The sequence below is a fragment of the Linepithema humile genome, chromosome 4, assembly GCF_040581485.1.
Source record: "Linepithema humile isolate Giens D197 chromosome 4, Lhum_UNIL_v1.0, whole genome shotgun sequence".
Taxonomy (NCBI): Eukaryota; Metazoa; Arthropoda; class Insecta; order Hymenoptera; family Formicidae; genus Linepithema; species Linepithema humile.
The window spans coordinates 24,639,044-24,654,696 of NC_090131.1; the positions used below are offsets into that span (position 1 = coordinate 24,639,044).

Sequence of the window (15,653 nt, forward strand, 5' to 3'; positions counted from 1 at the left end):
CCATCTTTCCTTTTTTTTTATTCAATATGGTATTTACATGCATTCGATCTCCTCGACCCGCGCACTTGACTTTCTTTGTGGATCGTATCGGCGTGCGAAGAAAGCTCTTCAGGAACGCGCATGGCGAACGAACCATCTGCCACTCGATGAAGTAGCCGCTGGTTTATGGTTATGCAAAATAAAGTCCGCGCAAGTGGTCGTGCAAGATCACGGCCGAAGAAATATATAGTGTGCTTGTTAGGCAATGTCTGCCGGTCAAATAATGCTCGGCGAAATTTGTTACTGTCATATCTTAACGCAATTAATTCTCCAGACGCGAGATCAATCTCGTATCAATCAGTATCGTATTAAGTTGTAGAAATAAAACAACAGCATAAATTTGCACTTTTCCATTCACATATTTATATGTGTTTATTAAAAAATTTGAATCTTTTTATAGCTGAAATAATAATATTTCTTCTATTCGTTGCACACGTGAGATAAGAATCTGCGTTAAAAATTACAAAATAAATAAAATAATAAATATTGCGTTTGTATAAATTTATACATGTGACTAATCGCCCAGATTAAATTTGTTTTTTTAAAAGTCGCATAGCGGAAAATGTTGGACGCACGACAGCGATTTTCCGCTTTTATACTTATCTCTGAAAATTATAGTATTCTAGAACAGTCTCGGGGCTCCGTTACTACATTTAGTACGCGTTTCGTGGCGCTTTCGATTCCTGGCCTCGCTTACGAAATCACGGAAACCATCGCGATGGAATGCGCGCCGTCTTAATATTCTCATACGCGGATGTGCAAGCACCGAGATGTACCAAGAGCATCAAGTCCGCCGCGATATTAACGGAAGTTACGCCTCTATAGAGCTCAGTCGCGACTGCAGACCGGCGTTGTTGGCCGGCAAGCCAACTTCCTATTATTAGCTATTCCGTACGTTGCGGATTTATGCTTATACAACGGAATGCACTTCCAAAATATGAAATCCATAATTCTTGAAAAACATTCTAAGGCAAAATTTCGAGAAAAGTGTTATCTGTAATTGCTTTTGCATTCAGCATTGAATATCTTGATCAAATAATGATGAGAATTTTGATAAAATTTTGGAATTAAACGAGCACTAGATTCCAGATGATTCTTTTTTTAGTCCACTATTCTTTCTTTAACTTCACTCATTTTGCTTTTGATTAAAGAATTACCTGTGCGAGTATTAATTCAAGGAAATTATTAGCACCTTGTGTCCTCGAAAGAGCACGATACCATCAATTTTCTTTCTCGACCGCCTGGGAGGTTAGCGGTGTCCGCGTTCCATCTGATAATTTGACAAATTCCAGCGCTGCGTCCCCAGCCGTAAGAGTTTATAAACAGAGGGACAGTGTAAGCGGCTCGAATCCGTCGTGAACCAACGCGGCCGAATTCAAAATTAGAAAGCTGCGTGGCGAGCTTGCGTGAGCTTCACCGCGCGCACGTATTAGTTTCGTCTCACCTTTACGACGCAATATTCGAAATCGAGCGCGAAATTTTACCGCTATCTGTTCGTTCGTTTGCTAGTTTCTTAGTTCGCGTTATGCCGTCTTCGAGTCTTTCGCGCTGCTTAATTTAATCTCTCTCTCTCTCTCTTTCTCTATCCGTGTTGCTCTCCGCGATTCTATCTCTTTTCCTCTTTCTTTTAATTCTCTCTGTTCGTCTAACCCGATCTTTTTCTCTTTCTTTCTCTCTCTCTCTCTCTCTCTCTCTCTCTCTCTCTCTGTCCTTCTTCCTCTCCCTCTCCCGTTCCTCTTTACGTATCACCGAGGTCGTTTCTGGGGTTCACGACCGAGACTATGTGGAGGTACTCTTTCCTTCTCTTTCTCTCTGCCTCATTCTCTCCCCTTCCTCTCCGTGTCTTTACTCTCCTCCCTTCTCGTCCTGCCACCTCTCGTTCTCTCACGTCTTGGCTTCCCTCTCGTTTCAACCTCTCTCTATTTTTAGAATGACACACTACCGCGATTCAAAGACGCGCGCGCGCGCGCGCTGGACGCATCGTCGTGTAATCCTCGGAAAATGTTCTGCCCAAATGCGGTGAGCGAACGAGACCGAGTGCTATACAGACGGAAGAGAGAGAGAGAGTGAGAGAGAGAAAGAGAGGTATGAGGGCAGGGGAAAGGGATTTTTCTATATGTTGGATCGTGCGACAGGTGCACTCGATGTACACCTTGCGATGTTATAAGGTCGTACCCTCATCGTATATTCAGGTTGCAGAAAAGTAAAACTCACGAGAGCAACGGATATCTGAGTAAGGAAGTCAAGGAAGTCAAGGAAGGCCGACGAAATACTGCGAGAAAATTAGAAAACAATATAATCTGGAAACGCTGTGCGTATCTCGAGATCAGAAATGTTCAAATTTCAACTTTAATTGGCGAGATATTTCGAAGAAATTTGCCGGACGTTAATGTTATGAAAATTACCGCATCTCCGAAGTTTCACCGAAGAAAATTTAATTACTTGTTTATTCGCGGATTTGTAGTTCATACTAATTAACTTTGTTACATCTTGTATATAAGGATTACGAGAGAGCCTCGTACGATTTCACGCTAATAAAAATTAATTGATCACGCGATCGGACCTTGCCGAGTGTGTTTCACCTTGAAAATTCGAGGGCGCGACGTGCATTTCACGGTGAGATAAAGCCGTCAGATATGATACTACAATGCGCATCACGATAATAAATAGAGGTTGTTTTCGCGATTATGTCTCATTAAGAAAAACAATCTCGGCCGTGGTCCAAATAGCAAAATCGTATCGGCTCTCGCGCTCGTGAATCGAGTACGAGCGGTGAATGCTCACGCGAGGGTGTTGCACATGCCGTTGTCTTTTTTCGTGTCCGGTTAAAATGTTGCAACTGCATTATAGCAGCGCGCTCACTAAGTATACCTGCCAGCATACCAATTCTGCGGCGCGCGCGGTCGAGTCGTTGAAAACGCAAGGTCTGCGCGTAAGAGCATTCATCGCGCACTCCTGCAATCCCCTCTGCATCGCTAGTATGGAATTAAATCCTCGGTACAAAGACTCATTGTAGATTCCAAACGCGGTCAATGAATTAATAAGCAACTGCGCAGCTGTACGTGTTTTCGATCAATTTCGTTAGAGTGCGTCGAAAGTATTTCTGAATAATGCGCTAAAAATAATGGAAGCACGGAACATTTTAAGTCTCCACTCTTATTCGAGATATTTTAAGATAATAACTATATTTGCTGCCGTTAAATTCTAATCGGAGAACGTCGGTCGCGGTTGGCGTATTTTGCGGTAACGCAATAAGACGCGCCGATTTCGTGACGCAAATAACAAGCGTGGGATAATTGTTCTCGGGAGATTCGTGCCGCCAAAGTGAATGAATTAATGTGCACGATGTCACTTGACAAGCGATAAATGAAAGGGACGCGCGTCCTTTTCATTTGCGAGCGAGATGCTGCGCGCTTAGTCATTTAAATCCGCTAACTCGGTTTAAGAGGGAATCACGGGTCGTCAGGTGAAAGTAACGGCGATTTTAAGCTGAATAACGTAATTTAAGGGGTGCGCAACACCTAGGCCTGTCTGTGTGGGATCATTGTCGTTCGGAGGCTGCGTCCTACGAAGATGTAATAGCTTTTCGGCCGTGATCAATAATGCAAATTTTACTTCTCCGCTTCGCTCGGGACTGATGAATAATGCAGACGCTTTTCTGTCTAGGCAGAAACGTGATAGGTCCTCATCTGGCTAACATTTTACTGGGACAGCGTCGAGCCGGCGATTCGATTCGATTCAACTACGCTGTACTACTTTACATATCCGCGTCAAATTAGAAGATCACTAAATTACTGAATCGCGCATTTTCTCATTCAATTGTTTCCGGTTTCTCCAGACGTACACCTCTAAATACACCTCACTGCGTTAATTAGTGGCGTGAATATCACAATTGTAACGTTATGATTCATCTGATAAAATTTACGCATTGATTTACTTTTTCCGCTACGTAATAAAGAATAAATATTAACAAATAAACAAATTTGTCATTAAATTTATCACTAAGATTTAGTATAGCAATCTAAATAATTTAATAAATTCAAATCCGATATATATTCTAAATATTAAGATTAATGGTTCAAATATCTTTGATAAAAAATTTCTGTGCTGTCATACAGCCGCTTTGCCACAAGAGAACGAGACGTTTATCCCTTCTTAAATCATCTCTGAAAAATAAATCCGTGGAAACACGACGTACGCACGCATGCGGCCTTCCGCGTGTCTCTCGCGCGGGGTGTGCGCTTTCATTGCACAAGCTGAATGCATAAGGCGCGGTTCCCGGTTCTCTCTCTCTCTCTTTCTCTCCTCTCTCTCTAGTTCTCTCTTTCTCACTCGGATACTCGTGCGGTGTCCCCTTACAGATTTCTATGTGCAACTATAATTAGGTAACCGACACGGGTAGGCCGCCGCCGCAGGAATCCCTGTTAGCCGTTAAGCTATGCCGCGACGGAAAGTGTGGCGCGCGCGAATATTTTCGGCGCGAGGAAAGCCGAAATTAAACGGCCGACGCACTTTTACCGCGCGCGCGAGCCTCGGATATACTTATCCGGCCTTACTTACTCACCGGCTTTCCTCCCCACACACCCGCTCGTCCTTCCACTCCTTTTCCTCATTTCGTCCCCTTTTTGTTTTTCCCCCTTCGGAAGGCGCACGCGTGATTCCGCGGCGGGCACGCGCCCGTGAGCGCGAGCGAGCGCTCGTCTCGTTCATAAATCGCGCAACACGGTACTTCGAGGAGAAACTTCATTTTTTTCCCTTCATTCCAATGCGTATTTCAGGCACGGACTCCTCTCGTTGCTCGCAGAACTTCGTGCGATTCCTACGTTGAATAATATTTTCGCGCATCGTGAAAACGGCATCTCCTTGGCGCGTTTCCAATTTTTATTTTCGCGACGGCGGACACGTGTAATACAAGATTCAGCTCGAAAAATGGATTTACGAGATAAAGTTCTATGTCAAGGACTGAAATCCGATCAATCCCCGCTGATCGCGGACGAGAAACAGAGACGACGGTGCCGAGCGGCGACACACGATCGCGCAGTTTCCGGCTTTACGATTAAGTCCCGTCATTTCGTCGCCTTCCGCAATTTCTACTCTGATGAGCGTAGATATGCGCAGAACATATAATACTTTACTACGGTCTGCCTTCAGAGTGTTTCATGTTTTATTCTTTCTTACAAACGAACATATTATTCACGTAAAAAAGATTTATTATTTTCATTCATTTAAATACGACGTTTAAAATCTAATTAAATTTGATATTGTTTAGTTAACAGCTGGATTTATCCCGGCGAGCAGATTGCCAGGTTTCTATAAAGTTTCAGGATTATTATTATTGTTCTCATTGACAATTATTCTATTCCTGACAGCGACGGTTTTAGAGAAAAATTGGCGACGATCGGGTGGAGGCAGCTTCTCGAATAGTGCTCGGCGATGCGTCGAGTATTTTTGGAGAGCACAAATATTTAGATAGAACGTCTTGCGAGACGTGTGGTCGATACGAATGGAGTAAGAATGTAAAAATGGGATTCAGCCTCTCCCGATGTTGTCGGACAAAGAGCACGGACGCTGATATACGGCTCTACGAACCTTTAGCTGGCAAGTATAAATGATACGCGAACCCATCCGCAGGTGTAGATCCGGAATCTCTCTCGAGGTACACCGAGAATAATGATTCGGCGATGGCAAGAGAAGCTTTTGATATCTGTGTTTTTAATGTTGCGCAGTGGAAATTTTTACGGCGGACGTATTTTTACAAATGGATTGTTAAATCACGAACTTGCGCGTCTGTTTACGAATTATAGAGATAACATTTCTGCTGAATTATTTTGCATGTCACAAAGTTGTAATTTTTTGTCAAATTTTTTTCGCGATCAGCAATAAATAAAAACGAAAAATTATTTTCGTCAAAATGGAGAGAGTACTAAATTTCTTTTTCGCAGACTTCATTCACCAATAAAGATAATATAAATGTTGATAGCGATAAATAATTTTATTCTTAATTTTATAATGGTTTTTTCGCGATTTACGATAATTATTGTCATAATTTTTTATACTGCGCACTAAAGATACAATTGCATTAGTCGAACGTCGTGTTTTATTGTTCCCGCTATAATCACTCGCCGACACATTGCTGCTAAATTCAAGAAACGACCGTGTAACGGTGTTTCGGCGAAGCGTTAGGCGATGCACGATCGCGGGCACGCGCTTCGTTAACGCAATTAATAATAATGCGTCACGATTTCCAAGTCGGATCGGTCGTGCCATCGTGCGTACTGCTGATTGTGAGAAGCACGATTTTTCGTTGCGAATGGACATCGCTCGACAACTGGCTTGACGGACATCGAGCCAAGTGTGTGTTACGCGTGTTAGTGTACCGGCATTTACTCATTCCCGCCCATCCCGCGTGCATTACGCACGCGGCGCGCGTAATGAGAATGGAGCGGCGTACCGCGATATTTTACATACGCGCCGCTGTATAAACGCAGGCTTTCTGCGCTCGCAGCTGTCGATCGTGAGCACTTTGTTTCGAAAATAGCCGGGAAATTGACGGTCAGACTCTTGTCAGAGAGCGGCTTCTTGACCGCGAAATCGCGTGAGCTCAGAGAAATTGCGATATACAAAATTTTACTTGACTAGAACTTTATAAATCGATCAATTTCCAATATGAAAGAAAGATACAGAAAAATAAATTAAAAGTGGAATATAATCACATCAATAAATAAAAATAAATGACCTTAAACATGAAATACGAAGTTTGTACATACAAAAATAGGAAATAATTATCAGATTAAAAATGATTAAAAATATAAATATTGGATCTGAGATTATAATGTGCAGGCGCCATGGAACGGTGGGGGGGGGGCGAGGGGGCGACCGCCCACCCAGAGATAATTCAGGGGGGGCTACGCGGGTGCTTTTCTGTTTTCTTCAGGTATTTCGTGACCGAAAATATCGAGCATCAAATATTTACATGAAAGATGGAAAGATGGGTTATTTTTTTTCCCCTTCTTTTTTCTTTTTCTTTTTTCTTGTTTTTTGATTATTTACTCAATCAATTGAAGCACACTATATAACGCGCATTTAAAAATACTTCCGCGGCGCCTGATAATGTGTTAACAGTAGATATGTATTTTAGATATTTTGAATAAACAAATTGAATTTCACGTCTTTAGCTATGTTGCGTATTCTAGTGTTAATTTATTTTTCGACCAGGTGCTAGTAAAACTAGTATGTGAATTCAAACAATCAGCTCGTGAGTGATTTCTGTGTAGCCTATTGTTTTCGTAAGACTGTTCGAACATTTGGCATGTATATTTCATGGAGAATGGAATATTGCAGCATCTGCATTTTATTGAATCTCGCTTTCGTGGAATTAACTTGCAAAATAGACTTCGTTGCAATTTTGATCAATAATGACGGCGCAACTGGCAAGTGCAATCATTCTTCGTACAACGATACCAATAATAAATGTTTGTCGTTTTTCTATTAAATTTTGCTTTAAATAATCTTCCGAGCCAGAGTTCTTTAAAGTAGACGATTGAGAAATTTCTTTCTAGCCAGAAAAGAGAACATTAATTTTAATTGACAAAAATCAATTCAAAATTGTGTAATGTTAATTTACAATTTTATATTCGTACTATTATTGCTACGCCATTATTATTTTATTACAACATAGACGTCTGTCTCGATGGCGAAGCTTTGCACGGTAACCGGACACTGTAGGTGCATTTCCCAAGCATGTAGGACGCTTTTTTGGAAAGATGCCTCGCACGTCGTCACGTCGCGCCGGCGCGACGCGTGTGCTCGCGCTCGCTCAAAGCTCGCTCGCTTTTCCGCGATCCGAGCGGAGGATCGGAGCGGGCCCGGAGCAACGCCAATGAGGCCGGTCCGAGGCCTGCGGCCGAGAAGCCGCGCGCTCGACGGCGACGGCGGGTTGAACGACCGCTCGAGAATCGGCATTCGCGGCATTCCGCGGAACGAATGAAGATGACCGAGCGTGCCGCGCGCTCGCTTCGTCAATTACCACCGATCCGCGTATCGCAGACAATGAATGAGAGTCTTGCTCGTCTCGCTTTCTCAGTAGCGGCTGCGAGAAACGGCGTCGCTTATGTGCCGCGATGCGCCAAGGTCACCGGAAGCGGCCGAGCGCGCGAGCGCGCCAGCTCTCTCGGCTGGGGTATTCGCGAACTGGTGCAAACAATACCGTAAACGGGAAAAATGTGCGAGGGGGAAAGACGCGCGCGCACATTACTGTGCGTTCGGTTACCGCGCGTAGCGAATTGCAATTAACGCGGTATTCCTGGGAGAATCGTTTGACTGGCGAAGAAACGGGCTAATGTTTTGCATCGGCATCGTATACGGAATGAGTTAGTTACGGAGAGTGTAGAGTGTGAGAATAAAGAATTGAAAATAGGGAATTAAAAGTCCGCGGAACTTGAGATTCGCTGTGAAATAAGGCGCGAAGAAAGATTTTGCTATTTGCTCTGCTATTTCCCGAAGCTCATTTAATTTTTATCAAAACACACTTGTATTTTGTAAAAAAGAGTTATCGTATCTCTCGCCGTCGTCAAATTACCGTGTCACAGCTAAGTGGCTCGAGAGCTCTTAATGGATTCGAGGATTAACTCGGGAATGACTTGGAAAAATATCCGTTTCCGTCAAGATCGGTTCGCGCCACGCCACGTGTTGTACATTACAGCTGCATTTCACATGGCCGACGTGCAAGCATGCGTTAACACCGCGGTGCTCGCGCATCATCCCGCGATGCGCGACTCCGCTCCGAGAAGCGGAAAGCACGCTGCGAAATTCGCAAAACTGCAACCTCACGAACATAACACCTGTGAAATTCAATTAAATCTCATCGGAGTATCTTATTTACCGAGGTGTCTGCGCTCCCTCGACTCTCATCATCTCTCTCTACTCTTATTTTCCCGATTACTCGTTTAATTCCAAGCGGAATTTAATCAGAACCTTAATTTCTGGGCTAATTATTTGCAATCAAATATTTTAAAAAATTCAAAGGAATTTCTTATAGTTAATTTTTCATAAAGAAATCTATTTTTAATATAATAACCTCCGATGGACGCATGAAAAGACGGAAAGAGGCACTTGAAATGTCTCTTCGTCGATCTTGCATATCGACGTCTTGTATAACGAACAGGAGAAACCTGGCTCGATCGTACTTGATTCGCGAACCGGTGATTTTGCCGAGCGAAAAAACGGCGGCGAAGAAGCGACCGGACATTCGTATGCGACGAGAAACTCCGGTAACGCGAAATTAGCCTGCGCGCCGTGGACGACGCGGAAGAATGCGGGTGGTTGCAGGTTGCAAAACAGACGGGGACTGATGCTCAGCGACGCGCGACCGGCGATCGTTATGCCACGAGCGAATTAATGAAGCGTGCTCGCGCGGCGGCGCATCGAGTGGACAAGAGGAACGGAGCTCGCCGAAGAAAGCTGACGCTTGATTTCGCAGTCGGCGCGCCACTCGCGCTGCTCCTCGAGCACTTTACGAGTACCATGGGAATACCATCGATGCCATTTGCACTGCTCCCTGAGCGCGAGCAGTTTCACACGTCCGTTTGCCTTTCCATCTTTAATCGCGGTCAATCGCTGCATTAACGAAAAACGAAATACGGGAGAGAGGCAATTGCTTGTGTATGCCTGTGTGTGTTGGAAGATTTACATTTTAAATGCCAAAACATGTTTGCAGAGCAAAAGGGTGTAGGCCGGCGATGCATGGCACAGTGGAGAACCGCGAGCTATGCAGCTCGATATAAACGCAGTCTCTTGAAACTTGTGAAGCGAGCTCTCTCTCTACAGCGTAGAATCAAGCTGTTTATTATATATTTCTGAGATTTATGTGCCGATAAAAGATGAAATCAAAATTGAATTTTCCGGTTTCTCGTTGTGCGAAAATTCATTTCAAGCTGGAGAATTTTGAAAATTAAATTCTATTCGGTTTTGTAGATACAAATCATTTACTGACGATTTTAACCACAAATTTTTTGTTATTAATATATCAAAATATTACTATAATTAAACAAAACGGTATTACGGTGTTTGCTTTCGCTGCTGCGGAATAACGTTCGCTGGATATTTTACTTAGAATGTTTACCAATCTGTATCTACATGGAGAACAATTTCCGTAACATGCGTGAAACTGAATGTATGATAGAAGAGCTTTTCAAGCGCATAGCGAACAAGAAGTGATTTTCAAGTGGCTTTTCGTTCTACGCGAGTCGCCGAACTTAAGAACAGAGTAGATTTAAGCGTTCAGCCAAATAGCTACCCGTATAAATAGACGCTTGTCCTCGATTTCTCGATGAGCAAATGAGCCGGATGCCGAGATACTTAATACCCACCAGATGGTTAACATAGCACTTCGATTCAGTATTGATGAAGCTTTAACAGCGTGAAAAAGTCGCATTCACGACGATCGAGTCAGGAGCACGTCGAATGTCTCAGATTGCTTTGTCAGAACGGACCTTCGACACTGGGATATATCGTTTACGTGGCATGTCAAGTGCGTTTTCGTCACAATGCTAACTCTGTTATCTATCCTCGTTTCGTCAGTTGACAAATTCTTTCGACACCTCCATCGATAATAGGATCCGATCGTGACTTTGATCAATTCTCATGTTACGGACTTTTTTACGTGTTGCTTTTTGTACAATGATTGCGGCAATAAAATGCTACAAAATAAGCAGCAACATTTGATAAAATTTAATTACTTTAAAAAGATAATTTAAATTTACGTCATAGTTGACTTAAGCTGAAGTTAACAGTTTCTCGTATCGTTCATCAAAAATTTGATAAATGAGTCGGAGTTGATTTCGGTCAATTAGTTTTAATAATTACTTAATTAGTTTTGATAATTCAATGTGTAATAGCTTGATAATACTGTCGAAGATAAAAGCAGGTTCGATTTCCAAGTCGCGCGAATAATTCGCTTTTTCAGAACTTCGCGCGAGACTTCGCCGAGTCATTTCATTGCACGTCGCCTCTAAACGCAATCGCGGGTTTAAATTCTGCCTGCCATACGGCACGGCGAGTTGGCGAATATCTTCGCCTGAGAATCGTCTTCTTTCCACGGATACACCCGGGCCTCGCCGCGGAGAGAGAAACCTGTTTATCACGTTTCCAACCGTTTGGCGCATACGTATCGGTGTATTGTAACGCGCGCACTCGCGCCACCGCGCTATCGTTAAGTAGAACGGACTTAAAGAGACACTACGGGAAACCGATTACGAGGAACAATTGCGCGAGCCGTAAATCCCGGTTCTTATGCCACTCGATAACCGATACTCGTTCCTTCGCGACATTATCACGCGCTTTTGTCGCAATATACGCGAAAAAGTGCGTCAGAGATGTACGTGTGGTATACATGCGCCGCTAGAAACTAAAGTCATATCACAACTGTGACGCTTTAATCTCGCGGAGATGATAACGATATCAAGACGATTAAACCTATAGATTGCTCGTATGATATTTTGGTATAATAATTGTTTTTTACTTCCAATTTTTTTACAATTACTATTTATTTATTTTTTATAGTAATTTTTCTGATTCATAATTATTCAAAGATTTTGAAGTTGCTACAAATCACGATGCTACACGATGCATATTTAACAAAAAAACCACCGCAAAACATTGAGCTCATTATCGCAGTGTGTCACTGACATAGAAATCTCAGGTTACTCAGATCGCACGGGTTTCGATCCCCTGAACTAGTATTTATACACTCTCGAGAGAAGCGGCATTCCCATCGCCGAGGTATGCGGCGAATCGCGTCGTCGCCGGCGAGATTTCGTTTCGGGACGTCACGGTAGATTCGCGAATGATCCGCGTTTTCTCCGGAGTCGTTGTGCGCGATACTACCCGCGTAACAGGTTTCGTGTTATTTCACGCCTACAGGCCTACATTCACATAATATACGATAGGAACAATGCGACCGCTCGTCTCTTGACGTAATACGCATACCAGCGCGCAGATGATATCTTTCGGCAATTTTCTCGCGCTCTCGAGATCGCCCGATACACAAATTATTAATTAAATAGAAATTGGGTAACAGGGATGTTGAGCGTTTTAATTGTAACGAGGAATGATTGCAACATGTGCGACAAGTCGGATTCTTAATTAAGTTCCGCGCGGTAGTGTGATATAAATTATTAATTATCAATATCCTGATTATTATTTCAGATAAGCACAGTATGGAGAATAGTTCCAAATTGTATAAAAATCATTGCAATCAATTTAAACAATTTTAACACTTTATTTCGATGAAGTTTGTTTGTTTATTTTTATCATTGGTAACATCAGTATTTTCCTGCTGTTATTATCATCTCCAATTTATCGCGTCAACGCTATCTCCCATCGGACATCGTCATAACTTTCGCTCGTGAAAAAAAAATGGGTCCGACCGTTGCACTTCCGAGTCGATCTCTTTTTCTAAATGCAGCCGCTGGCACGGGCGGACCGTCTTAAATTAGTATCGTACGATCGTTGGCACGATGACGGCTATATATAGGTTTAATTAAAGACGACTCGCCGATTGCACAATCGCTGCACGTCGAATGTGGCTGTCTAACCGAATGAATATTATTCCCCGCCGGTGCATTACATGGCCCTGAACGCGGTTAATTACCCGGCGCGCGAGTCAATCAGCGATACACCGCGCGGCCGCGCTGGCACGAAAGGAAAAAAAAAAAAAAAAAAAACAAGAAATAAGAAAGATCCGTGCGTCTTTAGACTGCGTCCACCGCTCCTCTCGCGTGGCGTACGAGAGAAGGCGTTAAAAAGTAGTAGCGTGCGATCCGACCGACGCGATGCGTGCTCGCGCGCACGCATATCTTCGTAAATCAACGGCAATTGATACGTCGATTACAACTCGGCGGACCCTCGCATTAGCGCGGCGAGATGAAAACGCGCGCAGGCCCTCCTTAAAACAATTATTACATTGTAAAAGAGACGCGCATATTGCTGCTGCTTTCACCGCGCTCATTTCGTATCGCGTTTATTATTGCGCCCGTTGCGTCGTCCTATTTACGAACACGGTGTTAATCAAGGCAAATCGTTTTTATATGGACTTCTCTCTCTCTTTCAACTGTTTCTTTAAGAATAAAATTGTCCTACGCGCTGCGCGAACGGGCATATTTCGTGATTTGTTGACAGCAGAGTCGACTCGGCGACATCGGAATTGTTCTGTTGACGCCACGTTAGCATTTCACGAAATGAAATAACTTTCCTCACAATGGAATATCTTATTATAATATTTTATAATAAGATCGTATGCGGTTCTGCGGCGTATTGCGCCGGCGAAACCACCCACAATGACGCACGAGACTATCGACGAATCTTTCGAATGCGTCACGGTGCAACCACAAAGGCGGACAGTAAGGGGCAGCGGCTCGGGGGAGATTTTACACGCGTGCGTGCCTACACGAGCACGCAGATCACGCGCTCATAGACAGAACGTATGTTCAGGAAGTGGAACATGCCGGCGGCGGCGGCGGCAGCGCGCGGCTTCGCGTTATTTTTCAAGAGTTATCGGTCCCACGCCGATAAAGCGCATGCTGACCCACGATAATTCGATAATTCTTCCCGTTCGCGATTTTCTTGCCGTGTAAAACTTATGACGATTACGCGAGATCGGATCGCGAAGGGTTATTCCGGAATATCCACTTTATGTGCTCGAATAATGATGACGGAATCGATAGCGTCGCGCAAAAACGATTTCCTTATGTTATCGCAAGAGAGTCATCGTATCCGATAAGAGAGATAGTGTTTAAATGATAAATTGGCAGTGTCATAATATATTAATAATAATAAATGTGATATTAACAAAAATATATAGATAATATTAATAATTAATATAATTAATATAATAATATTGTATTAATACAAATAGATGAAAATTTCATCGAAATATGTTTCCAAAGATTTCAGATTAATTGCAACGATTTTCGTACAATTTCAGATTATTCATCACATTATATTTATCATAATTTGATATGAGATTAAATTGTGGTAAATTTATTTTATTAGAAATATCTCTGCAGCGCCGAGAAGAATTAATGATTAATAATTATTGGATAATAATTATATCCAATATAATAATGATTATAACTTGTAATTAACAATAATTAATCCAGCTTATACATATGTCGAAACTAATATCAACTAAATATTTTCTTGATGCTATCAATATAATTCTTATTTGCGTAATGCAAGATTTTATCTATGCTCGTGTAAAAATACAACAGTAATATCGCAATCGTAAAAAAATTGCGCTTCAATGAAATGAAATACAAATAATCTCATTACATGCAATTTGCGTAACATACATGCAACGAAAAGGATAGTAACGTGAGGAAAGCGACGAAACGACCGAGCGCACCAGATACATTAATAGTTCCACACTTGAGCGCATATTGCAGGATCTCATCGGCCACATTTTACGGTGATGGAGAACGCTAATATCGGCGCTCGATTAATAGCCTTAAAACACATGAAAGTGATTACGCCTTTCCGTTTCGTTCGATAATTCCCACGAACGTGCGCGGTGCAGCAGGCAAGAAGCGTTCCCGCTGAATAAATTCATTTTATCTGTTTAACTTTCAGTAACGAGGGAACGAGTGATGCCGATCTCACTCGCGATGCATCGCTTCTTCCCATCCATCCTCGTGTGATTCATTAAAATATTAATAATCCCGGTAAAGAAACGTCCGAACAGATCGGCGATTATTATCATCGCGAAATAAGCGACATTAAAGTCACGGAGGAACGGTACGAAAAAATCGTTTCTAACGATCGCCGGTGCAAGTCGCAGAATCGAATGATACAAGTGATTGTTCCTTGAGTGAGATTTAAAAATAAAGAGCCTAGTTGATTTTTCAAATGCATCGCCGCAAGAAGGATTTGTAATTTCTTAGATATCTTAAAATATTTTTATCTCTCTGCATTTTTCTTTTTTCTGACGGCCCATTTATTTATCCATTTAATGGATAAGGCAAGGAGTTGTTATTTGAAACATTTCATGTGCATTGCCACATCGATTAGGCCTTTCACTGTCATATTTTCGAGTGACGTCATCTCATTCGACACTTCACCTAAGTCAACATTTCAGTAGCGATACTGCCTCAAAGTGATGGTCGCCTAGCACTTATTGTGAATGAGCTCTCAGCGGCCACTGTTAATCCGATCGTCAGCTAAGTAGAAAAAGACGACGTTGCGACAGACGACGCAATGACTTCGAAAAAATGCGCTCGAGCAGCGCTTTAAAGTTTCGTCGAATTCTAATACTTACCTAAGAATGTCTTTCAATTGCCACTTGTGATCGCTTAGAATTTACATATCTTTTAAATGTATATAAATATAAAATTATTTGAAGATACATGTATGACACAAATAATTACATTATCGTGAAAAATATAAATAAAATGTATTTTTTTATCAAATTATATAGATTAAATATTCACGCAATTTGTGATATATTAAAAAATGAATGTATAATTTCTAACGTGAGCTTGCATTAGAACTTACGATATACTTACATTTGATATGTTTACGTAAGTTAACGACGTGACGACTGTTTGACTTACAGTAGACAT

At 42.3% G+C, this 15,653-nt stretch overlaps 1 protein-coding gene across 17 annotated transcripts in view; it reads right to left on the bottom strand.

Annotated features, from left to right (window-relative positions):
- The window catches only part of LOC105672472 (uro-adherence factor A), a 159,584-nt gene that overhangs the window by 32,702 nt on the left and 111,229 nt on the right, over window positions 1-15,653 (bottom strand). The window lies entirely within an intron of this gene.